This window comes from Perognathus longimembris, chromosome 4 (genome assembly GCF_023159225.1).
Source record: "Perognathus longimembris pacificus isolate PPM17 chromosome 4, ASM2315922v1, whole genome shotgun sequence".
In the NCBI taxonomy this organism is placed as follows: domain Eukaryota; kingdom Metazoa; phylum Chordata; class Mammalia; order Rodentia; family Heteromyidae; genus Perognathus; species Perognathus longimembris.
The window spans coordinates 80,133,210-80,160,026 of NC_063164.1; positions in this window are offsets into that span (position 1 = coordinate 80,133,210).

Consider the following 26,817-nt stretch of genomic DNA (forward strand, 5'->3'; position numbering starts at 1 on the left):
TGATAAATTCATTATACACTACCCAGATACCTCAGATACCACACCAGAGTGTCCCGTCCCCTTTTCTTTCTTCTCAGCTGCTATGTGTTTTATGAAAGTACTTAGGATGGTGCTATTTGTTGCCTGTTTTCTTACATATAAACATTCATGGCCTTTAGGAAACATATTTTCAAAAGTTCTGGCGATGTTTTGTACTCCTCCAAAGGTCACTCCTAAGTCTGTACCATAAGCAGTATTTTCTTTCCTTTTTTTTTTTTTTCATCTCTTTATGGTCAAAGTGATGTACAGAGGACTTACAGTTTCATATGTAAGGAAGTGAGTACATTTCTTATCTAGCTTGTTACCTCCCCTCTCACTTTCCCTGCTTCCCCCTTCCGCATTTCTCTCTCACCACCATGAGTTGTACAGTTGGTTTGCACTATATAGTTTTGTAAGTATTGCTGTTACATTGGTTTGTCATTTTATCCTTTGTCTCTCGATTATGGTATTCCCTTTCCCTTTCATATATATATATATATATATATGTATATATATACACACACACATATACATATACATATATACACATATATACGTATATATACACATATATACGTATATACGTATATACATATATACGTATATATACATACATATATACGTATATATACATATATATATACGTATGTATACATATATACGTATATGTATATGTGTATATATATATATATACATATATACACACACACACACACACACACACATACAATATCCAGGGTACTAAAATCAGATACAGTAATATCAGGAGTAAAAGCACCAGAAGGGAATACAAACAACAACAACAACAACAAAAACCCAGAAGGTCATAGTTTCACAGGGCATGTTGAAAGTAACTACCTCAGTGATATAACATGTGTTTCTATAACTAGAACTACATTTCGCTTAGCACCATCATATGTGTTCATACAGGCATAGCAATTTAGCTATTGTGATCTTCTGCTAGGACTATCCTATACATGTACTGATTATTCCCTATGAGTGAAACCATAGAGTCCATATTTCTTTGGGACTGACTCACTTCACTTAGTATGATGTTTTCCAAGTCTTTCTGCTTCCTTCTGAATAGGGCAGTGTCATTCTTTCTGATAGAGACATAGAATTCCTTTGTGTATATGTACCACATATTCTTGATCCACTCATCTACTGAGGGGCATCTGGGTTGCTTCCATATTTTAGTAATGACAAACTGTGCTGCAGTGAACATAGTTGTGCTTGTGGCTTTAGTGTGGTCTTGCTTGTAATTGTTTGGATAGATGTCCAAACTCGGACCACTGGGTCGTAGGTGAGCTCTATGTTTAGCTTTCTGAGGAACCTCTATACCACTTTCCAGAGTGGTTGAAGAAGGTTACATTCCCACCAACAATGTAGTAGGGTTCTCTTTTGGCCACATCTCCTCCATCATTTGTTATTATTAGGTTTCCTGATAATGGACATTCTTAATGGGGTGAGGTGGAATCTCAGCATAGTTTTTATTTGCATTTCTTTTATGGTCAGTGATGTAGACAATTTCTTCATGTGTCTCTTGGACACTCTCATTTCCAGGCCTGAGGACCAATGGAATTGAACAGAAGACCCATAAATGAACCTGCAGACCTATGGCTACTTAATCTTTGATATAGGAGCTAAAATAATAGGATGGAAGAAAGACAGCCTCTTCAACAAATGGTGCTGGCAAAACTGGTTCAACTCCTGCAACAAATTTAACTTGATCCTTATGTATCACCCTGCATCAAAATCAATTCCAAATGTATAAAAGACCTCGATGTAAAATCAGATACCGAGAAAACACTACAAAAAGGAATAGGGGAAACATTTGGGCTCCTTGGCACAGGACGAAACTTTCCTAATAACATCCGAGAAATGCAACAAACCAAAGAAAGGTGGGACAAGTGGGATTTCATCGACATACAGAGCTTCTGCATGGCAAAGGACATAGCTTGCCAGATAGATAGAAAGCCCACAGGAGAAGATCTTTACTGGCCCTACAACAGACAAAGGCCTCATATTTAAAGTATACGTAGAACTCAAAAAGTTAAATTCCTCCAAAACAAATCATCAAAGTACCAATGCCCCCGCCCTTCAACAAATGGGCTAAAGACATAAGCAGTATTTTCTTAAAAGTATTCTTAGAGTTTTCTGTTAAGTTCCGTGGGGACTGTGTAGGAAAAAAAAAGAAAAACAAAATGTGCCCATGGTGTAAACTCCCACAACCTTGTCATTTATACTCTTGCTAGAAGCTGCCAATCTCCATCTTCTCACAATACAAAAAAAAACAAACAAACAAACAAACAAACAACAAAAAACCCAAAACCCAAAACCTTGTTACTGCAACTTCAGTGTCTACTCCAAACAAATTACTGTGTGCTGCATGCACACACACACGTGTTTCTGTGTGTGTGTGTGTGTGTGTGTGTAAATTCCTTCTATTTAGTATGTTGCTGTCAGTTTCTTTTTACATTGTGAACCATTTGATCTCCAAGATCTCATTAAAGTTTCAAAAAAATGTATGAATTTGCACCAGGCAGTTTTTTTTTCTTCCTTATTGTCAAAGTGATGTACAGAGGGGTTACAGTTTTATATGTGATGCAAGTACATTTCTTAACCAACTTGTTACCTCCTCCCTCATTTTTCCCCCATCTCCCCCCTCCCCACTTACCTCCCCCTTCCTCCATGGGTTGTAGAGTTGGTTTACACCTATTGGTTTTGTAAGTATCACTATTGCAATCATTTGTCTTTTTATCCTTTGTCTCTCGGTTCTGGTATTCCTTTTCCCTTCCCTAGATCCAATACACATATATAGAGTATGCTGGGTACTCAGATCAGTTATAGTGATAGCAGGGGTAAAACCATAGAAAGGGAATAGAGATTTTTTTTAAAAGGTAAAATTTCACATGGCATGCTGAAAATAACTACAGCAATGATATACCACTTGTTTCCACAGCTTGAAGTTCATTTTGCTTAGCATCATCTTATGTGTTCATATGGGCATAGCTATTAAGCTATTGTTATTTTCTGCAAAGACTATCCTAGACATGTACTAATTGTTCCCTATGAGGAAAATCATAGAGTCCATGTTTCTTTGGGTCTGGCTCACTTTACTTAGTATGATTTTTTCCAAGTCCTTCCATTTCCTTATGAATGGGGCAGTGTCATTCTTTCTAATAGACACATAGAATTCCATTGTGTATATGTACCACATTTTCTTGATCCACTCATCTACTTAAGACATCTGCGTTGGTTTCATATTTTAGCAATATCTAAAATATACATAGAACTCAAAAAAATAAATTCCTCCAAAAAAAATCCTCAAAGAACCAACAGCCCCCTCAATAAATGGGCTAAAAAGCTAGAAAGAGACTTCTCTGAAGAGGAAATGAGAGTGGCCAAGAGACACATGAAGAAGTGCTTACATCATTGGCCATAAAAGGAATGCATATCAAAACAACACTGAGATTCCACCTCATCCCAGAAAGAATGTCTATTATCAGGAAAACTAATAATAACAAATGCTGGTGGGAATATGGCCAAAAGGGAACCCAACTACATTGTTGGTGGGAATGTAAACTTGTTCAGCCACTCCGGAAAGCGGCATGGAGGTTCCTCAGGAGGCTAAACATAGAGCTCCCCTACAATCCAGCAGCCCCACTTTGGGGCACCTACCAAAAAGATTAATAGAAAGAACACACTAAAGCCACTAGCAAAACTATGTTCATTGCAGCACAATTTTTCATTCCTAAGATATGGAACCAGGCAGTTTTTATTGTGTCTATAACTGAGAGTGATGATTTTGTGACCCTTCTAGATTATTGAGAGGGGAACTGAAATCTTCTTAAATTCTTGCTCTTTCCACTGCAAGAGATTTCTTCAAATAATATTTAAATAATTTTCCATAAAGGGCTTAACTGTTTTTCTTACATCTTATATTCTTAAGAATTATGTTTAAGGCTAGGCATCCGCAGCTCTCACATCTGTAATCCTAGGTACTTGGTTGAGATGTGAAGATCAAAGCTGGAAGCTAGCTCAGACAGGAAAGTCCATAATATTCTTATCTCCAATTAACCAATGAAAAAAAGTTGGAGCTATGGCTTAAGTTATAGAGTGCTAGCCTTGAGTGCAAAAGCTCACCAAATTGTACAAGAAATATACCCACTACCTTACGTATGAAACTGTAACCCCTCTGTGCATCACTCTGACAATAAGTAATTATTTTTAAAAAAAATCTCAGGAATGGTACCTAGGCCATAAATTCATACACACAAAAGGCACTGAGAACAACTAAATAAAGTGAATAAAAATAAAGAAAAGAAAATTTAAAAGTAAAGAAAGATGTTTAAAAATTTAAATAATTTTTACTATCTATGATTTCTTTTCCTAAATTGGATGTAGGAAAATTTAGGAAACAGGTATGATGCTACCATTCCATAATTTCAGCACTTAGAGAAAAAATATCATGAGGTTGAAATCTGCCTGCGTTATAGATCTTGGCTCACAAGAAAAATAAACAAAAATCAAGTAAAAGAGTAAAAAAGAGCCAGAAGTCAGCGCAAGTAGGAATGTCTGTGGGACTGTTATCTCCAATTAACCACCAGAAAACCAGAAGTGATGCTGTGACTCATATTGTACACAGCTAGCCTTGAGCTGAAGAGCTCAGGGACAGTGTCCAGGCTTCAAGCCCCACAACTGAAAAAGAACAACAGCAACAACAAAAAATGGAACAGGAACAAATAAATAGATGATAGAAAGATAGATGTTTAAAGAATTCACATTAAGTTCAATCTTTATATGAACAGGAGAGGAAGAGAGGCAGCCATTAAATAACTATTTGTACAGATACCTGGCAAATGATGCAATGAACAAACATATTACTGAAACATAATGTAATTGGTATCTTTTGTGAACTTTCAGATACTCACAATTGGGAATTTATTTGTATTTCTTTTTTTACACTGATTTTTATTTATTTTTTAAATTTTTATTATCAAACTGATGTACAGAGAGGTTACAGTTTCATACGTTAGGCATTGGATACATTTCTTGTACTGGTTGTTACCTCGTCCCTCATTCCCCCCTTTCCCCTCCCCTTTTCCCTCTCCTCCCATGAGTTGTTCAGTTGGTATACACCAAACAGTTTTGCAAGTATTGCTTTTGTAGTCGTTTGTCTTTTTATCCTGTTTCTCTCGATTTTGGTATTCTTTTTAAATTTCCTAGATCTAATACCAGTATACACGGTTTCCAAAGTACTCAGATAAGACACAGAGATAGTGCAGGCACAACCACAGAAAGGGAATACAAGAGGATCATCGATAATAGAAGGTACAGTTTCATATCGCATGTTGAAAGTAATTACAATGGTGATACAACAGTCGTTTCCATAACATGGAGTTCATTTCACTTAGCACCATCTTCTATGTTCATAAGGGTATAGCTATTGGGCTCTTGTGATCCTCTGCTGTGACTAGCCTAAACCTGTGCTAGTTATTCCCTATGAGGGAGACCATAGAGTCCATGTTTCTTTGGGTCTGGCTCACTTCACTTAGTATAAGTTTTTCCAAGTCCTTCCATTCCTTAAGAATGGTGCAATGTCATTCTTTCACATAGAGGCATAAAATAACATTGTGTATATGTACCACATTTTCCTGATCCATTCGTCTATTGAGGGGCATCTGGGTTGGTTCCATATTTTAGCTATGACAAATTGTGCTGCGATAAACATTATTGTGCTGGTGGCTTTAGTGTGATTTTGTTTGTGGTCTTTTGGATAGATACCCAAAAGTGGGGCTGCTGGATCATAGGGGGGAGCTCTATGTTAAACCTTCTGAGGAATCTCCATATTTCTTTAGTTTCTGAGTTTGTCTTTCATCATCAGTCAAAAAAAATCTGTTTGAGCTCAAATTAATTCTGGTTATGTTTGGAAGTATGGTTTTAGTAGTGGTATAATTAAAATTTACGTATATTAGAAAAGTTAGCCATATCATTATAGTAATAGCTTTATCCTTATCTAATGTATATGTGATGAACTTTTATTAAATTTCTCCATTTTGGCAGGGATCATTATCAGCATAGAGGATTCTAGGATGACTAATACATATGAAACAACTGACTAGGTAAGACTTGGATTGTAGAGCATGAGTTAAGCAAAATCAAGTAAGCATAGGATATTCTTTCCTCAAGAAGTGATTAAGACAATTAATAAAATAAAATTGATTAATGCCTTTTAGGTTCATCATTTCAGTTAAACAATGAAGGATTCCTGAATAGTGTGATATTTCCGCTGAGATTTAAAACAATTCATGGGATACAACTGAAAATATCTGAGTGTGTGTGTGTGTGTGTGTTTTAATAAGAAATAAGTTGCTAACCATGATTGATAAGCAAACAACATGAGATAGACTAATACTTTATCGATGCATACTGTAAGTCATTAAAATCTTTTCAAGATAATTTTTATTCTTGATCCTATAATATATTATAAAGTAGTATGATCTAACTAATGCATTTTTTTCGTGACATCACTTTAACATGATTCACACAAAATAAAGCAAATTAGATTCATCTTCTTGGTTCAATTTGTAAACATCTGCAATATTCAAATAAATCAGAGCACTAGATGACTCTTCATCTTAAGAGTGGAAAGAGATAAAACATGGTCTATTGCTAATGGGTGTTTCTTCCACTGCTATGGTTAATGATACGACTTTCTACACTCTCTTATTTAAGGTTTCTGAATTAAAAATTAGTGAGAGATCAATCACATATTATCTTGTGTGCAACCAATTATGTATCTTTTAAGTTGGTTTTATCTGACTTTTTGTGTGACTTTTTTTTAATTAAAAAATATTTTGACTTGACTTGGAAAGCTCAGGTTTTCCATCACTGGGCTCTTGGAAGACAACAAAATACTTTATCACATGATAGGTTTCTGTGAGTCTCTTTGATTCCCTGAATTCACTGTTGAGACTAACATAGAGTATTTATATAGACATACCAACATGAAAGTAAAAATTAGTTGTGGTTGTCAGAAATTTGAATTCTATGCTGTCATATCCTCCCAATTAATTACTTGTCTGTCATCTATTTCCTCATTATTTCTTGTTTAATTTCTACATTATTTACTTTAAAATTCAAATATTCCTTATTCTAATAATTATTCTATTAGTGCCCTAACATATTTTAAATAATACATAGTTCTGAGTGTTTTTTTAAACAAATTTTATTGTCAAGGTGATTTATAGAATGGTTACAGTTACATACGTAAGGTGTCAAACTTGTTGCCACCTCCTTCATTTTTCTCCCACCTTCCCTCCTCCTATATAAGCCCATTTCTTTTTTTTTTTTTTTTTTTTTTTTTGGCCAGTCCTGGGGCTTGGACTCAGGGCCTGAGCACCATCCCTGGCTTCTTTTTGCTCAAGGCTAGCACTCTGCCACTTGAGCCACAGCGCCCCCTCTGTCCATTTTCTGTATATGTGGTGCTGGGGAACTGAACCCAGGGCCTCATGTATAGGAAGCAAGCACTCTTGCCACTAGGCCATATCCCCAGCCCATAGTTCTGAGTGTTTTGTTAATCCAATATAAGGAATTTGTCACATAGAAGAATATATGACTTGAGAGACAAGTCATATTGTCCAGTCTTGATTATGATTAAGAGGACTTCAAAATAATCATTGATTTCTTTTCCTCACTACTAAAAAAATTAGAATGACCTTCATTAATGAATTATAGTAATATGTCAAGGAAGCTGGGTTTTTTTTTTAATATGTTTTATACTTTTTCTGGTAAGTTGATATTCCATCTTTATGGAATGGTCAGATTCCTTGACACACTAAGTCATAAATATTCATTTCAAACTTTTTTTCAATCTGTAATCAATTAGCTGTTAAGTGAAAGTAATAGAGAAAAATCCATTATGCAGATAAACCCATTAAAAGTCGTCATTCGTTAAAGGTCAGGAGGGATAGGGGTGTAAATTGCCTGATCTGACAGTTCTGCTTATAATTATTGTCAAAACTTATTTTTATTCATATTGTAGTTCAACATATCCAAGTCAGAAATTTTGTACTGACACACTTATCTCCTCATCGTAATTTATACAGTGCAGCTATTGCATGGAAATATCTCAATATGGAACTTGTATTGCTGTACTCAAGCATGAAGAATTAGACTTGGATAGAGAGATAGGATCCATCCAAACAATACAGAAAGTCCTCCAGGTCTGGAAGAATCATGTCTTTGTAAATGTGATCCAATTGAATCTCTGAACTGGGGCCGTGACTGAGGAGGTCAATAAGTTAAGAAAACAGTAAAGAGATTTTCTGGGAAGACAAGCAAAACATTGGCCTTTTGATGGCATAACTTACATTATCAAAACATTGACTGTGTCCTAAACTACAAAAAAGTTTGATTTGTTAGTCAAAAGTGCTGCTATGACAAGCACTGTTTCTTCAAACCCCAGGGTAATGAGTGAGAAACTCAGTTTAGTGGATCAGAGGCTGCTAGTTAACTCTTCCTCACTTTCCTACTTTTAATCTAATATACTTGCTATCTCCATTTCTTTTTGCTGGTGTTTATTCCTCATCTACAGCACTAATATTTTGGCATTTTTCTCAGTTTTGAAATGTTGTTTCAGAGATGTCATCTACTCTCATGTCTGGCTGCCAAGTATATATGTTAATGAATATCTCAAAGACAATAGTCACTTCAAATCAAACTGCCTCCCTGCTTACTTTTACATACATTTTGCTAAAAAGGACAAGGTGGTAAATTAAACTATTAGTATTTCTCAGACTTTCCCTGTGACTGTGTTGCTCATTTTAGTAAAATAACCATTTCTTTAACAGCAATCTCTAATATATGTCATCTGCAGTAATTAATGTATATATAAAAATAGATTTAGTCAGTTACTTCTCCAAGTTGATTTTGATTGTTTATTTGAGACATATCTACCTTTTTATTTATTTATTTATTTGATTTTTAGTGCCAAGGTGATGTACAGAGGGGTTACAGTTACCTACATAAGGTAGTGAGTACATTTATTGTCAAATTTGTTCCCTCCACCTCCATTTTTCATCCACCTTCCCTCCTCCCAAATCTCCCTCCACCCCACCAAGTTGTACAGATTGTTTACTACATATTGTCTTGTAAGTATTGCTGTTGAATTATCCCTTTCATAGACTATTTTATTAGGCATCTAATTGAACTTGGTATTGTTTTGTTGACATTGGGGTTTAAGCTCAATAACTCACACTTGATAAGCTGGAATTATTCCACTTGAGCCACACATCTAGTCCCATATTTTGCTTGTTATTTTGAGATGGAGGCAAGCATATTTTTCTGCCTAGGCTAATCTCAAATGGTTACCTTTCTGATCTCAGCCTTTTGAGTACCTAGTTTGAGTTTTATTCTATCTAAAATATTTTATTAGTATATGCTAGTTGTACAGAAAATTTTCATTATGACTCTTGGGTACATACTTACACTGAAAATTACATTGACTCATCCCCTCCGTTACTCTTTTTTTTTTTTTTTAGCTTCCCACCCCCACTCCAGTATTCTTAGTCTTTATTCTTAGAGTCTTAGTGTCACATGGTCCCCTAAAGCTACTAAGCTGATCTTTCTAAATTGTTAAAATACTATTATTTGACCATTTAAAGTACTTCAGTAGCTTCTTATTTCCTATTGTTTAGGTAAATTATAGGCAGTGTTTTATCTTTACAGCCTGTAATGGGACTGAGAGATGCTTTAATACACATCAGTTAGTAGATTTCTTTTCATATTTACAAAAGCTGGTTCTTGAAAGAAAGTCTTAGAGAAAGTAACTTTAAACTCCTTAGTTTCTGAACTGGACTACTGATTTGCACAACATCAAGAGTGCTTATCATGCTTCAGTCTTTGTGAGTGTGAAAAGTGCCCTGTGCAAATAACAATAAATAGGATCCTCTCTCAGTCCTCTTTTTCTCCATACTGCATCTCCTCACACTCTTATTCTGATGATTCACCAAGTCTAGAAAGCAACTCCGTAGGTCACTGAGGATTGGCTCCATAAGCTCTTCTTTAAAAATCCCTGCAGTAGGGCTGGGGATATGGCCTAGTGGAGAGAGTGCCTGCCTCATATACATGAGGCTCTGGGTTCGATTCCCCAGCACCACATATACAGAAAATGACCAGAAGTGGTGCTGTGGCTCAAGTGGTAGAGTGCTAGCCTTGAGCAAAAAGAAGCCAGGGACAGTGCTCAGGCCCTGAGTCCCAAGCCCCAGGACTGGCCAAAAAATAAAAATAAAAAAAAAATCCCTGCAGTAATTCTGTCTATGTTGTGCCATGCTCACTCTGATATTTCAAGCCTGAACTTCCTCCACTATGAATTTAAATTAGGTTTACTCTCTATGTATCCATCCAAGCTAGAGTATTCAGAATAATCTTTCACATATTTTTGTATCCATAACTCAATATATAGTGACCAAGCTACTGGATTTGGCAACTGTCATGAATTTCAAATTTCTTCTTTTATCTCATTTCTCACAGCCCCTGCCCTAGTTAATTCTGAATGGAGTCTCTCCAGAACTCTCCCAATTATCTCTAACTAGAGCTCTGCTCCAGTCCCTTAGATCTCTATGCCAGTGACTAAACTTCTTCATGAGTAATTTATTTAAAAAAGCAAACTTATTATCACTACAAAATTTAAAATATTAATTGGATTCTCAATGTCTATAGTATTTGTGACATAAAATATAAGTCGTTCTCAACTTAGTTGAATCCAATTCCCTATTCCTCTTCTCTACTTTGTATTTACACTGGACTTTGTCCTCTGCAAGCTAGTCATCCTATGAACACATTACTCATTCTCTTCATTCTTTGTTTATTTTATTTTTCCTGCCTAAAAACCACGTCTGTTTAATTTTTTTTCCCTCAACCATTAAGAGACAATTAAAATATTGCATCTAGTTGCCTGCCCAAATGGGATTTTTCCTGATTTTCCTGTGTATTTTGCTTATTTATTTGCATGGAAGGGGTTTATTTCATGGACAAACATGTATATGTAAAGCATTAATTGGACTTCCGGGAAGACGGTGGAGGAGCAGCAGAGCCCTAGCTGAGCTCCCTCCGACATCGCAGTTTTTTCACCCCATAGAAACCTTTGTTCCTAGAATAACAGCCAGAGTAATTTCTAACAGTACAGGGATTCTGGCCAGGAAGGAAAAATCAACTTTGCTCATCTGAAAACACAGATTTCAGCTCCAGGCGGCGTCCTGCAGCCGCGCCAGTGCCGGCATGGGCACAGCACCCAGCACAGCAACCTGCACTCCGCGCAGCTAAAGCACACAGCATAGACCAGGGAGAAATCCTCCAGATGGCGGCTGAGGACAGACGACCTGAAATCACAGAGAAAGCGTGAGTACCACACAAGAAATATTCTCATTCCCGCCCACAGAGCAGCTTCTGGAAGGTAGCCCTTCCTCCACTGCCAGAGCAAAGTGCCATCTTTGCCACTGGCATAGGGTCAGACTAGATTGGAACTAAAGCGGGCATGGGGAAAGCGAGGTCAAAGGAGCCATCTTTGAAAAGGGCAAGAGGGACCAACCAGTGAGAGCCAGCTCCACCCATGATAACGCCCCCTGCCCTGGCAGGAGGCAAGTCCTGGGCCTCAGCTTACCCAGAGGTGCCCCTCCCTGGCCACCAGAATTTCTAAATTTAAAGCAATAGCGGCGAGAAGCTACCGGCGGCAGGGAAACACCAGACGGGGGAACAAACAGTTCCTGAGACAGTTAAACGGTCCTGTCACAGAGGAAGCCCAATTTCCAGCCCAAAATGGAGCTGCATTCCATAGCCACCTCAACCAAGGAGGCCGCCCCGCCCAGGAGGGAGGAACCTCCCCAAGGCAAGCAACTCTCAGCCAGGTAAAACAGGCCAGAGGTGCCCCACCCTGATGAGTCCACAGCCTATTCAAAGCCAGGCGTCAAAGGCAGCAGCGCCACAGCAGACAGAGGAGCCACAGTTCCCAAGACTGCTCACGTCCCCATCTACAGAGGAAGCCCAAGGCCTACCTGCAAGCTGTGTGAACCACAGAGACCCAGGATTGCACCAACAGGGGAGAAGGGTCAGAACAGATCCACCCCCTGCAAACTGAAATCAAGTCAAACCCAGCCAATCAGGAAAATAGACTGCAGACCATCGCAAGGAAACCAGAGACTGGGGAAAACCACCCAAACAAGGAGGACTCCATTTTTTTACATTTTTCAAACATTTTTTTAAACTCTTTAAAAATTTTTTTTTTTAATTTTTTCACTTCTGAAAAGTCGTTGGTTTTTGTTTGTTTGTTTGTTTGTTTTCCATTTTTACTGGTTTGTTTTATCAAGTTTTTTTTTTTTTTTTGGTTGTTTGTTTGGGTTGTACCTTTTCTGGTTTTTTTCCTTTTTATTTTTTTCTTTTTTAAATAATTTTTCTGTTTTGTGCATCTGTCTTCCAGTATTTTTACTTTATTTCTCTCTTTGAGTTCTCTTTCTTTAAAAATTACTTTCCTATGAATAACACCTCCACTCTTTTCTGCTAACTCTCCATTGTCTATCATTTTAACCTTGTTATTTCTACTGATTCTACTCTTCTCAACATTTCCACGTCACTGAAACTAAACCAAAATCACCACCACCACCACCCCCCCAATACATTTTACTCTATTCTCTTTACTACCTCCAACTTACCCTCCTGAATTACTGCCTGGACCTCCAGTTTCCATTGACTCCTGGTTATTGGATAGAGGGTATCTCAGCTTAATCCGAGTGAATCAAAGGGTTTCATAGAGAAAGCCAGTTCTAAAAGAACTTAATATAAAAACAAGAATTGCTTATAGGGTTGTAACAGTAAATAAGTAACTACTGAATACAGGACCCAGGATTGGTTGTTATATTGAAATTGTATTCTTTAGGAACACCAAATATAATTTTATAGACAGGTATACAGGGTATCTGTATATAATTGTAAACTTGTAAGATTTACACAACAGTGCTTGGTAAAGGCTGCTTTGGGTCTTAAACTGTGCTCACAGGTGCTGGTAGACTGGCATTCCCAATCCAAATGGGCAGAAGGAACACAAGAAAGATGGCAAAAAATGAAGTCTTATCCCCCACTCAAAACAAGCAGGAAGCAGAGCAGTCAATCAAAGACATAGAAGAGAACCCCCAAAATGCTCTACAAAGTCTACTGATAAACATGATAAATGAAAAGTTTGAATCTCTTCAGTCAATTATTCTAAAGCGTGAGGAGGCAAAGCAAAAATTAATGGAGAATTTCATGGCATCCGCAAATAGAAAGATAAATGAACTTCAAGAGTCAAAAGAAAAGATAGCTACCCAGCTTAAAGATTTGAGAGACAACACTCAAAACCAAAGTAATGAAGTTAATGAAGTAAAGAAGACCATACAAGACATAAGAAATGACATGGAAATCATCAGGAAAGACCAGTCAGAAGGAAAAGAGATTCGAAATCAAGTAGCTAGCCTACAGTTCCGACTAACTGAAGCAGAGGATCGAATTTCAGGAGCTGAAGATGCCTTAGATTCTATGGAGAAAGATAAAACATCAATACAAATCCAGTCCAATCAACAAAACATATTGCTACAGGAGATTCAAGACATGATCAGGAAGCCCAATTTAAGGATAATAGGCATTGAGGAAAGCTTGGAGAAAGAGGTTAATGGGATAGGGAATCTATTTAACAGAATATTAGCTGAGAACTTCCCAAATATCCACAGGGAAAGACATATACAGAGAAGCATTTAGAACCCCAAACCGACCAGACCAGAATAGGACATCCTACCGACATATTGTCATCAAAACAGGATCAGTAGAGTACAAGGTAAGAATCCTTAGAGCTGCTAGGGAGAAAAAAACAATCATATATAAAGGAAAAGCAATCAGAATTACCCCAGACTTGTCAGCAGAGACCATGAAAGCAAGGAGAGCCTGGAATGAAGTATACCAAACACTAAATGAAAATAACTACCAACCAATAATTCTGTACCCTGCCAAACTCTCATTCATAGCCGAAGGTCAAATAAAAGTCTTCCACAGTAAGGAAAAACTGAAACAATATATCTCCACCAAACCAGCTTTACAGAAAATCTTCAAAGATGTACTATACAGGGAAAATAATCAAGATCCCCATACAGACAGAGAAATAGTAAACATAAATAGTAAACATCAGATCAAGAAATGGGAAGACACAGCTTTAAACAAGATAGTGATAATGAAAGCAACAAACGATCATCTCTCAATCCTAACTCTCAACATTAATGGACTTAATTCTCCAATCAAACGACATAGGCTCATATGTTGGATCAAAAAATCAAGATCCATCTTTCTGCTGTCTCTAAGAGACACATCTATCCAGCAAAAGTAAACATCTTCTAAAAGTGAAAGGCTGGAATCAAATCTATCAAGCAAATGGCCCCCATAAGCAGGCTGGAGTTGCAATCCTAGTATCAGACAAAATTGACTTCAAATTAAAACAGGTAAGAAGAGACAAAGAAGACTACTACATACTAGTAAAGGGATCTCTCCTACAGGAAGATATAACCATTCTAAATATCTACACACTAAATGCAGGAGCACACAACTTCATCAAACAAACATGACTGACTCTAAAAACACTCATAGACCCAAACACATTGATAGTTGGGGATTTTAACTCTCCACTATCACCTCTGGACAGATCAACAAGCCAAAAACTGAACAAAGAAATCACAGAACTTAATTGCATAGACCAACTAGACTTAACCGACATCTACAGAATATTTCACCCAGCAACAACAGAATACACATTCTTTTTGGCAGCACATGGAACATTCTCCAAAATAGATCACATCTTAGGGCACAAAGAAAATCTGTACAAATTCAGAAGTATCAAAACCATTCCCTGCATTCTCTCAGACCACAATGGAATAAAATTAGAGCTCAACTCAAACAGCCACCACAGAAAAACCTACAATTCATGGAGACTAAACAACACACTGCTGAACCATAGTGGGTCACTGAAGAAATTAAAATGGAAATTCAAATGTTTATGGAATTCAACCAAGTTGAGGGCACAAAGTACCAGCTCCTTTGGGACACAGCAAAGGCAGTATTCAGAGGAAAATTTGTATCTCTGAGGGCATACATCAACAAACTGGAGAAACAGAAGCTCTTTAATTTAAGGAAGCACCTTAATTTCCTTGAGAGAGAACAACAAGCCAAACCCCAAGACAATAGACAGAAGCAAATAATTAAAATCAAATCAGAATTAAATCAATTAGAGACGAAAAAAACCATTGAAAGAATCAACAAAACAAAGAGTTGGTTCTTTGAAAAAAATCAACAAGATAGACAGACCCCTGGCAAACCTGACCAAAAAACAAAGGCAGCACAGTCAAATAAACAAGATAAGATATGAAACAGGTAACATCACCACAGAATAACTGAAATTCAGAAAATAATAAGGGACCATTTTGCAAACCTTTATGCCAACAAATTCGAGAACTTGGAAGAAATGGATGATTTCCTAGAAAAAATTCATATCCCCAAACTGAACCATGAAGATTTAAACCTTCTAAACAGACCCATAATAAGTATTGAAATAGAAACGGCAATAAATGATCTCCCACCCAAGAAAAGCCAAGGTCCAGACAGATTCACTACAGAATTCTACAAGGAATTCAAAACAGAACTCACACCAATATTTCTCAATCTCTTCAATGACATTGAAAGAGAACGTTCACTACCAGACTCATTCTATGAAGCCAGTATAACCCTCATCCCAAAACAAGGCAGGGACTCATCACGGAAAGAGGACTACAGACCAATTTCCCTGATGAACATAAACGCAAAAATTCTCAACAAAATTCTGGCCAATTGACTTCAACAGGTCATCAAAAAAATCATACACCACGATCAAACTGATTTATCCCAGGGATGCAAAGTTTGTTTAATATACACAAGTCATTTAATGTAATCCACCACATCAACCGGAGCAAGGTAAAGAACCACATGGTTTTATCTCTGGATGGGGAAAAAGCGTTCGATAAAATCCAGCACCCAATTATGCTAAAAGCCCTGGAAAAACTGGGATTCCAGGGAACATTCCTGAATATAATCAAGGCAGTTTATGACAAACCAACAGCAAGCATAACTCTAAATGGTGAAAAACTAAAGCCATTCCCTTTAAAATCAGGAACAAGGTAGGGATGTCCACTCTCTCCCCTGCTCTTCAACATAGTACTAGAATTCCTAGCCAGAGCAATTAGGCAAGAAGAAAATATAAAGTGGATCCAAATAGGAAAAGATGAAGTTAAACTTTCTCTCTTCACAGGTGACATGATCCTATACCTAAAGAATCCTATAGACTCTACACCCAAGCTACTAGAGCCGATCTAAAACTTCAGCAAAGTTGCAGGATATAAATAAATCTTCAAAAATCAACGGCCTTTCTCTATGCTAACGACCCGAAGACCGAGGCTGAAATCAGGAAAGCAACTCCTTTTGCAACAGCCCCCCAAAACATAAAATACCTAGGAATAATCTTAGCCAAAGAAGTGAAAGACCTCTTTGATGAGAACTGTAAAAGCTTGAAAAACAAAATTAAGTCAGAACTAAGGAAATGGAAAAACCTCCCATGCTCCTGGATTGGGAGGATTAATATAATCAAAATGGCAATATTGCCAAAGTCTATCTACAAATTCAATGCAATACACATTAATATCCCAACACCATTTTTTTTAATGAAATAGAGGAAGCAATCCAGAAATTCATATGGAACAATAAAAGACCTAGAAGAGCAAAAACAATCCTAAGCAGAAAGAACAGTGCTGGAGGAATTACAATACCCATATTCAAACTGTATTATAAAGCTATAGTAATAAAAACAGCTTGGTATCGGCACCGGAACAGGCCTGAAGACCAATGGAACAAAATTGAAGACCCAGAAATGAACCCACGGAACTATGCCTACTTAATCTTTGATAAAGGAGCTAAAAAATTAGGATGGAAGAAATATAGCCTCTTTAACAAATGGTGCTGGCAAAACTGACTCAACTTATGCAACAAACTAAAACTAGATCCTTATATATCACCCTGCACCAAAATCAATTCCAAATGGCTTAAAGACCTCGAAATCAAAACAGACACCCTGGGGCTGGGGATATAGCCTAGTGGCAAGAGTGCCTGCCTCGGACACACGAGGCCCTAAGTTCGATTCCCCAGCACCACATATACAGAAAACGGCCAGAAGCGGCGCTGTGGCTCAAGTGGCAGAGTGCTAGCCTTGAGCGGGAAGAATCCAGGGACAGTGCTCAGGCCCTGAGTCCAAGGCCCAGGACTGGCCAAAAAAAAAAAAAAAAAAAAAAAACAAAAAAACCAGACACCCTGAAAACACAAAAGGAAGGAGTAGGAGAAACACTTGGGCTACTTGCCGCAGGACGGAACTTCTTAACAAAGACCCAGAAAGGCTGCAAATCAAAGAAAGGTTGGACAAATGGGACTGCATCAAACTGCAGAGCTTCTGCATGGCAAAGGACATAGCTCGCAAGATAAACAGAAAGCCCACAGACTGGGAGAAGATCTTTACCAGCCATTCAACGGACAAAGGCCTCATATCTAAAATATATGCAGAACTAAAAAAATTACCTTCTTCCAAAACAAAACCGCAAACAACCAATAGCCCCCTCATCAAGTGGGATAAAGACTTATAAAGAGACTTCTCTGATGAGGAAATGAGAATAGCCAAGAGACATATGAAAAAATGCTCTACATCACTGGCCATAAAATAAATGCAAATCAAAACAATATTGAGATTCCATCTCACCCCAGTAAGAATGTCCTATATCAAGAAAACTAACAATAACAATTGTTGGAGGGGATGTGGCCAAACGGGAACCCTACTTCATTGTTGGTGGGAATGTAAACTGGTTCAGCCACTCTGGCAAGCAGTATGGAGATTCCTCAGAAGGCTAAATATAGAGCTCCCCTATGACCCAGCAACCCCACTTTTGGGTATCTATCCAAAAGACCACAAACAAAATCACAGTAATGCCACCAGCACAATGTTCATCTCAGCACAATTTGTCATAGCGAGAATCTGGAACCAACCCAGATGCCCCCCAGTAGATGAATGTATCATGAAAATGTGATACATATATACAATGGAATTTTATGCCTTTATCAGAATGAATGACATTGTACCATTTTTAAGGAAATGGAAGGACTTGGAAAAAATTATACTAAGTGAAGTGAGCCAGACCCAAAGAAACATGGACTCTATGGGCTCTCTTATTGGGAATAATTAGTACATGTTTAAGCAAGTCATAGCAGAGCATCACAAGGCCCAATAGCTATACCCTTATGAACACATAAGATGATGCTAAGTGAAATGAACTCCATGTTATGGAAACAACTGTTAAATCACAATTGTAACTACTTTCAACATCCCATGTGTATCTGTAGCTTCTATTATTGATGATGTTCTTGTATCCCCTTCCTGTGGTTGTACCTACACTATCTCTGTAATCTTATCTGAGTATATTGGAAACCGTGTATACCGGTATTGGAACTAGGAAATTGAAAGGGAATACCAAAATTGAGAGACACGGTAAAAAAAGACAAACAACTACAAAAGCAATACTTGCAAAACTGTTTGGTGTTGTGGTGTACGTGAACTGAACACCTCAGGGGGGGAAAGGGATAGGGGGAGGAGGTTGGGGAGTATGAGGGACAAGGTAACCACCAGTACAAGAAATGTATCCAATGCCTAACGTATGAAACTGTAACCTCTCTGTACATCAGTTTGATAATAAAAATTTGAAAAAATAAATAAATTTATTAAAAAACAAACAAACAAAAATAAATAAATAAAATATTTACTGAGGAAAATACATTTCCAAGGTATTTTTAAACTGTGAAGAGACGTTTTAAAATCTTGAAAAATAAGAAATAAAATTGTTAGCAAGGTTGGGATTGGAAAATGTCTGTGTTCATATATTTTTGGCATCAGCACCAATGATGGTAAAGAATGATCACAAATAAAGTGAGGACAGGAAATAATAAAAAAAAAAGTAAAGCATTAATGGAGTATAGAATGCTATCATTGCAATATTCTATTTTTGGAGCAAATTCTACAAGTACACACACAAACACATGCATATGTTATAGTGGCCTATACATTGTGTTAACTTGATTAAAATGGAGACAATTTTGTTCTAGGTTAATGTTGCCTAAAAGAATCCCTGATGACCATTTAGTGGAATTTTTCTACTAAATTGAAATCAAAATAGTAATCATTCCTCCCTGAAATACTTTTCAAGTTCCTGTACAATGTTCAACAGTCAGAACACCAGGTATTTTCCAGCTTTGCCTTACTCTCTTCTGCTTTCCATCCATCTAGTTTACTGTTGTGTATAGCTACTACTTCTGTGGATTCACAAACAATTTTCTAGTGCCAATAAAGTATGATCACAGGCCTACCATTAGGGAGTTGTGAACCCATAGGGGTAGTGGCTACACACAGTGCAGTTTTCTTGAGCTTTCTCCACAGCCTCCCTCAGTGAAGTACTGCTTCAGTTAGCTTCATCACTTTTGGTGTCTAAGTGGAATCCCCTTCTCACAACCTGGCTCCATTCAAGAATTTTAATTCCATAACTCCTGTCTCCCTCATTATCTCCATAATATCTCCAATAAGAGTGACTCCATCTCCATATTTGACTTTTAATTATATATAATTATCTATATTATATATAATATATGCATTAATATATGGGGGAAAGAGAGACAGAGACAGAGACAGAAATAGAAAGGCATAGAGAAAATGTAGGTGAAGATGGTTGGTCAGGTGATAGATGGATGGATAGAGAGACAGATGGACAGACACATAGACAAGCACATTAGATAGTTAATGGAGTGGAAGTTTAAGCACAATTTACACTAACTTATCCCAAATGGCTACATCCCTGTGCCAGAAGATCCAGTTTTATTTAAATCCTTGTCAAGCTATGATTTCTGCATCTCACTTATTTTTATTTTGTTCATATGTTAACAGTATTAATTTTTTAAAGGCAAAATTAGGGTTTGAGCTAAGTACTTTGAGCTCACTGGGCTTATTGCCTGGAGTTCTGGCACCTGAGACATGACTCTAGCCTGTCTTTTCACTTTTTATTTGGGGATGGAATCAATCTGTTACTAAACTTTGCATTACTTAGGTATTTGAAATCTTTGCCGTGTGTGTGTGTGTGTCCTTTTACTTATTCCTGAAAGTATTCATTTGGAAGTGCTGCCAATAATAAAATCTTTCAAATATTTTACAATATCATTACTATTCAGTACATGAAATCATTGTATTCAACATTGCTTACTAAGCAGTGCATTACTAGAACTGAGTGAGCACAAATGAGTGAGATTTGTCCTTTGCTCTTGATATGTTTTGTTATGATAAGTCAAGATATTGTTAGGATTTATAAATACTACAAAAGTAACTGAAATAATTGAGAAGGTCAAACACTAAAATATTTCAGCTCTATATGTGTTTTCAAGGTAACATCAGCTCAGTTTTGGTAATATTTTAAACTATAAATAAAGGTTGGATTTAAACCTTATAATTTAAAATGTGTGTATATGTGTGTGTTTCTTTAAGCACATTATATTTACACAGACCAATATAGATGGAGCATACCAAAATTTACACATAATATATGCATTATATATGTAATATATAATCATTCTACTTAATATTATGCTTCCATCACTTTTTAGTATAGAAATACTGCAAACAATTAAGAAGTTCTCAACGTTCTCCTCAAAATAATACTTTCTCCTATTAATATGCATATTTAGAATCTCACTCTTATGCTCAACTTTTTTGCATTACTGATGCTGTACTGCTCAAATAATTCCTCCATTTGTTTATGCTAGCTATTATGAAGATAAATCTCACTGAGTGTTCTGCCCAGGTTTACTTGGAACTAAAATCTTCCTTGTCTCAGCCTCTGAGTAGCTAGGATTGAAGGAGTGACCCACTGGTGTATAGATAAATATTTATAATTTTAATAATAATAGAAGTTTACATAAATAAAAATGTTTAGCTCTTCTTTTTAAAAACTTCAGTGTACAAATAAAATGTATTTTTCAAATACAATTCAAGTTTCTCTTGGTAGAATATTTAAAGGAAAATCCCATATCCCTTTCACATGTATGAGTGATGATTAAATTTCATTCAAAATTTTTTTCCCTCAAAATATAAGCACAATTTTGAGATTTTAATTTTCTAGTCCATTCACCATAAAAACCTCTCCGTCTTCTCTGAGTTCTAGATATTCGAGTAACATTGATCAGGTAGAAGATGCATTTATTTTTGCTGTTTGAAAAGAGATTTGGAAGGTATTTTGATGACTTCAGGCCTGAGTGGATGCAAATCTTTCAGTAGACAGATGCAGTGAGTCATTGAAAGCAGACATGAACTAGGGGTGTGTAAACTAAAATGAAAACTTATGAAACCCTTGTTGCTAAGCCAAGAATTGTTTCCATGATGGTGGTAGTTGAAATGCCACTTGATCTGAAAGACGACATAACTCACATAAGAGTGGAAGTGACAATCATAAAATGTCTGAATACACCTTTCCACTTCTCTGAATTTAGACATCATGAATACACAGTAAATGAAAAAAAAACAGTCTTTTTTATGAATGAAACAAGAACTACTGTGTGTTAATTAAATATCAGTAATTTACTGTTTCAGCAGAGGGCATTTATCTGACAATGCAGTCTAGAATTCTGTAAATTTCAGTTACATGACACTATCTTCAATTCTGAATATTCTGGTTTCAGCCTTAAATCAAGTGTGCCACATTCAGGAAGACACAGTTTGTTAAAAGTGAAGTTACAACAAGAGACAACTAGAGATTTCTGTTTTTGCTTTACATTTGCTGGGCTCATTCCTATTTTTGACTCTTGTTCTTAACCTTTTAGTAGGCTGTAGGAAGAAGACAAACAGGAAAGCTCAAAGTGAAATTGCACTAGTAAATTTACCAGGACCTTAAGTCTCCACAGGGATACTGGTGTTTGCTGACATTAGTATTAGACATAGCTGCCATCCTGATGCACACGTTTGCAGAAATGTTCCATCTATTTTCATGAATTTAACCTTGAAAAGTTCCATCCTGGTCTTCTCACCCTGTCCCTACATCCCCAATATTAACACACAATCTTTCATATAGGCTGTAGCGCTCCACAGGAAATGGCGATATATGTGATTATTTGAAAGAAAAAAAATGAAGCAAAAATTTTTGAATTGTTATCTAATCCTTAGTTATCTAATCCTTAGTATTGTAGACATTTCACTGAACCACTGGGAGTGACTTCCCTGGAGCCTACATCTGATTAATTTCAGCCTTTGTTATTTTTCTAATTTCTTTCACACAAGGGCAGATTTTCTTTCAAATCTTACCTGCTGTGCAAAAACTACAAAAGCGTGAATGGATAGGAATGCACTGAGGCTGGCCAAATTTATCCTTTGACCTCCAAGTTCAAGTGGCTGTCATGCACAAATTTGATTTTGCTAGAAAGACCCATTTTTCCATCCCTCAAAGGGGAAAGCTAATAACAATGAATAAGTCAAATAATTATTTCCTGGACAATTTTTTACAAGTAATGTATAGTAAATCTGATGGTTTTCTTTCCAATGTATATTTTTCTCAGACAATTTGGGAAGCAACAACAAATCAGAGAACATAGTTACTTTAGAAAATTGAAAGCATGTATTGTGTTCAAACACAGGGAACACAAAGTACAATGAAGAATGTACTGAACTCATAATTTTAAGATAGAGGGGAAAATCCTAGCATCCTGATAACATCATTGATATCCACAAGTCATCTTTTTCACCACCTATTTTCCCCTTTTTTTCCTTAGCTGATTAAAAATGTACAGAAAGGGAATTCTTGCAAAAGTATTTGATTTTCTTATGTGCAAATGAGTGAGCACAAATTAAAGATGTGTTTATTTTATTCGAATGGAATTTAGTTAATTTAGTTAAGCAGGGATATTATGAAATTTCAAAATGTGTAAAGTATTCCTACAATGTGTAATTAATTTCCACAATTGAGATTGTTTTAAGGCAGCAAGTTAATAAAAGAAGGAAGCAAATTTTGGGTAGATGAAGATGATAATACTTTATAAAGGAAAATAATTTAAATTGTGAATTAAGTTCCTCTTTATCACTGATTCTTTATTAGTGATTTTTCCTTTCATGTTTCTTTATTGTTGTTATAAAGGTGACATACAGCGAATCCACAGTTATATAAGTCAGTTAACTCTATGGCCTCCCTCATAGGGAATAATTAGCACAGGTTTAGGCTAGTCACAGCAGAGGATCACAAGAGCCTAATAGCTATGCCCCTATGAATGCATAAGATAATGCTAAGTTAAATGAACTCCATGTTATGGAAATGAGTGATAGATCATTGTTGTAATTACTTTCAACATGCCATGTGAAACCGTAGCTTCTATTGTTGATGATCCTCTTGTATCCCCTTCCTGTGGTTGTAATTGCACTATTACTGTATCTTATCTGAGTACATTGGAAACTGTATATACTGGTATTAGAACTAGGAAACTGAAAGGGAATACCAAAATCGAGAGACACAGGATAAAAAGATAAACGACTACAAAAGCAATACTTGCAAAACTGTTAGGTGTAAACCAACTGAACAACTCATGGGGGGAGAGGGAAAGACGGAGGGGAGAAGGGGGAGTGAGGGAGGAGGTAACAAACAATACAGGAAATGCATCCAATGCCTAATGTATGAAACTGTAACCTCTCTGTACATCACTTTGACAATAAATAAGAAAAAAACCCCAAACTATACATTTCTTTCTAAACCATGCCACCCTTACTGATCTCTCCCCAGTTTCCTTCGCATCATCACCTACAAATTATATAGTTTATTTTCAACAGAGTGTCTAGTAACTACTACTGCTACATTACGTTCTTCACATATATTTTGTGGAAGTATCAGGGCTTGAACTCAGGACCTGAGGCTTGGTTTGCTTGCTTATTTGGCTGCATCTGTGTCAGATGAGAAATGCCTCTTGATCACCTTTGTTGGGTACTTTACAAATGAAGACTCTTTACCTTTTCTTCTTAGACTGTTTTAGAATCTTGACTGTCCAGACCTCTGCATTATTAGTAGCTGGAATTACCGAAGTGAAGCACCAACACTGACTTTATAGAATTGTTTTAACATTAATGAAGTGACCATTGTGATATGATGGAAATTACATAAATAATTTTGAAAAAGCTGTCAATTATTCTAAAAAGATAATTTGAAACTCATCAATATTTACATTCTCACCTATTAACTGGAGTAAAAATAGTCAAGTGAGCATTGTATTATAACAGCATAATTTATTTTCAGCAGTGTATAGGAAAGAGGCTTGTATGGATGATAGGGTCTCACTGGCTAATCAGGAGGCAGAAATTTTAGTATGTGGTTTGAAGCCAGCCAGGCAGGTAGATGTAAAAGAATCTAATCTCCAATTAATATACTCATAATGAATGTAACACTATTTACCTGAGTTTGTGAACTCCTATGGTGAACATATTGAACTTGATGACAGGATCAAATAACCTAGTGCTTATGATTATCCTCTAGGGTGAGCACTGTTTGTTTGGGGAGCATCTTTGGGTCTGAACTCTTAGCCTGTGAGATCTGAGCCTATCTCCAGTTGGAGAATGACAAATATGCCAGCTAGCATCCCATTGCAGAGATAATTGCTTGCTTGTTACTGGAAATTAATCTACATACCCTTTGAAATCACACAAATCTTTTGTGTTGGTACTGCGGTGAGAGAAGAGTAAAATAATTTTTTTTCCAACACAATGTAGTATAATTGTGTGCATATTCTGAGATCACATATTAATTAACATTTTTATCCTAAGTCTTACTAGGGTAAAAAATGTGTTAAAATAAGAATTTAAAAGATAAAGTATTTGTTAGTCACAGATACTTGATACAGGTTAATTTCAGCTGATTAATCTTGTAGTGTGAGTCTAGGACCCAGATCAAATTAGTCTGTGGCAAAAAGTAGAAGTGTGGCCACATTGTAACCATTGTCCACAGTCCTTGTACATTGACATTTCTGCCGCTTTTTGAAATAGCCAAAATAAATAAGTGTTGCCAGATTTAATCTTCTACAACAAAAATTACATCGAAGTTATATTACAATAGAAAGGGAAGTCAGATCCTCCTACAAATGGGGGAAGGGGGAATTCCAGGAAGAAAAGTATGGTATGCCTTACCTACAAATATGTGAACTTTAGTGAGCATTAACACAATTATTTTCTCCCTTCCTTAAGTGAAAAAAACTTATATATAGAGAGAGAGTCCCAAACTAACATATCATGTCACCTCTCTAAGTCCACCTATGTTTTACAAATGTACAAAATAGCAATTATCTATCTGCCTTGTTCTCTTGTGGGACATTAGATAGGTAGCTGCCCATTCCTAGTTTATCTCAAACAGACCCTGTCAGGACTGTGGTCATTTTATACAAATTCCATCTTGTCTGTGTATATATTACAAGAGTTCAGTGGATCTCACAGAATCTAGATTTATGGGCAACACTGTAGTTGATTTTAATGTATGTTAAAAGCCACTGTGGCATGCAATGTTGTGACCTTGCATTTAAAGAATTGCCTCAAGTAAGATGTAGACTGTAATGGATAAATCAATCATTGTCAAGGGTCGTTTGAATGTATGGCTGTCATTATTGCTACACTGATGAGTGAGCTGGGTTTCAAACAGTCTTCTGTATATAAGATTACAGAGGCAATGTCTGAGGCTTTTTTGTTTTGTTTTCTTTTTATTGAGGCAGTATATCTAAGCTGTCTCTTTATCTCAAGTAATCCTATATCCCAAAAAGATGATGCCGAGACTCTAAAAGAAAAAATACATGATAAGATAACAGCTTTAGTGACATTTATATAATTGTTCCAGTCAGAACTCATTTCCAGCTGCCTGAGTAGGAGTTGGCTTCAGTGTGGTAGCTAGGAAACATGGTAGGCAGGTAGCTGTTTCTTTAGTTCCAAACTTATGAACTATTCATGCTTAAAGGAAAGCATTCTATCCAGGAATTCTGTACTTGCCATTACACAGATGTTCCTCCAAAATTCCTCATTATTTTTGAAAGATGATTAAAGGGGCCTGTCATAAGAAATCAAATTTTGCCCCTTGGGACCCAAGAGCACAACTATTTAGTAAGTAAAAATAGTCACGTTTTTGTTTCCAAATCAATACTCTATAGATATCTCTAATATGCTATATGAGCTGAATTTTTAATCTAAAAATTCAAGTGTGTTTATGGTACAGTTATGGCTGACATTGCTCTTTCCTAAGCCAGCAAAGAATTTTACATTTAGCTGAAATTTTACTACAACTTGCTGCCATGAATTTCTTTCTGAAAATTTGTGGAAGTGCTTTTGTTTCATTTTGTTGTTGTGTTGTTGTTGTTTTTTAATTTTTAAATCTCTTTCTCTAAACAGAGTCTCTTCTAACTTCAAGGACTTTACATCTTCACAATAATTAAGAATCAGCCTCATCATTTCACCTTTAAACTAGAAAAACCCATCCATATTCTGAATAATGGCTAGCAGGAGGAAAATTTAGGTAATCAAACTATAATTCTACATTTTTCTCAATTCCTTTGGTTTTATTTAGTGCAGAGTTTGGCTTTCTTTGTAAATTTTGTTCTTTGGGACCCCTCAATATTCTTTGC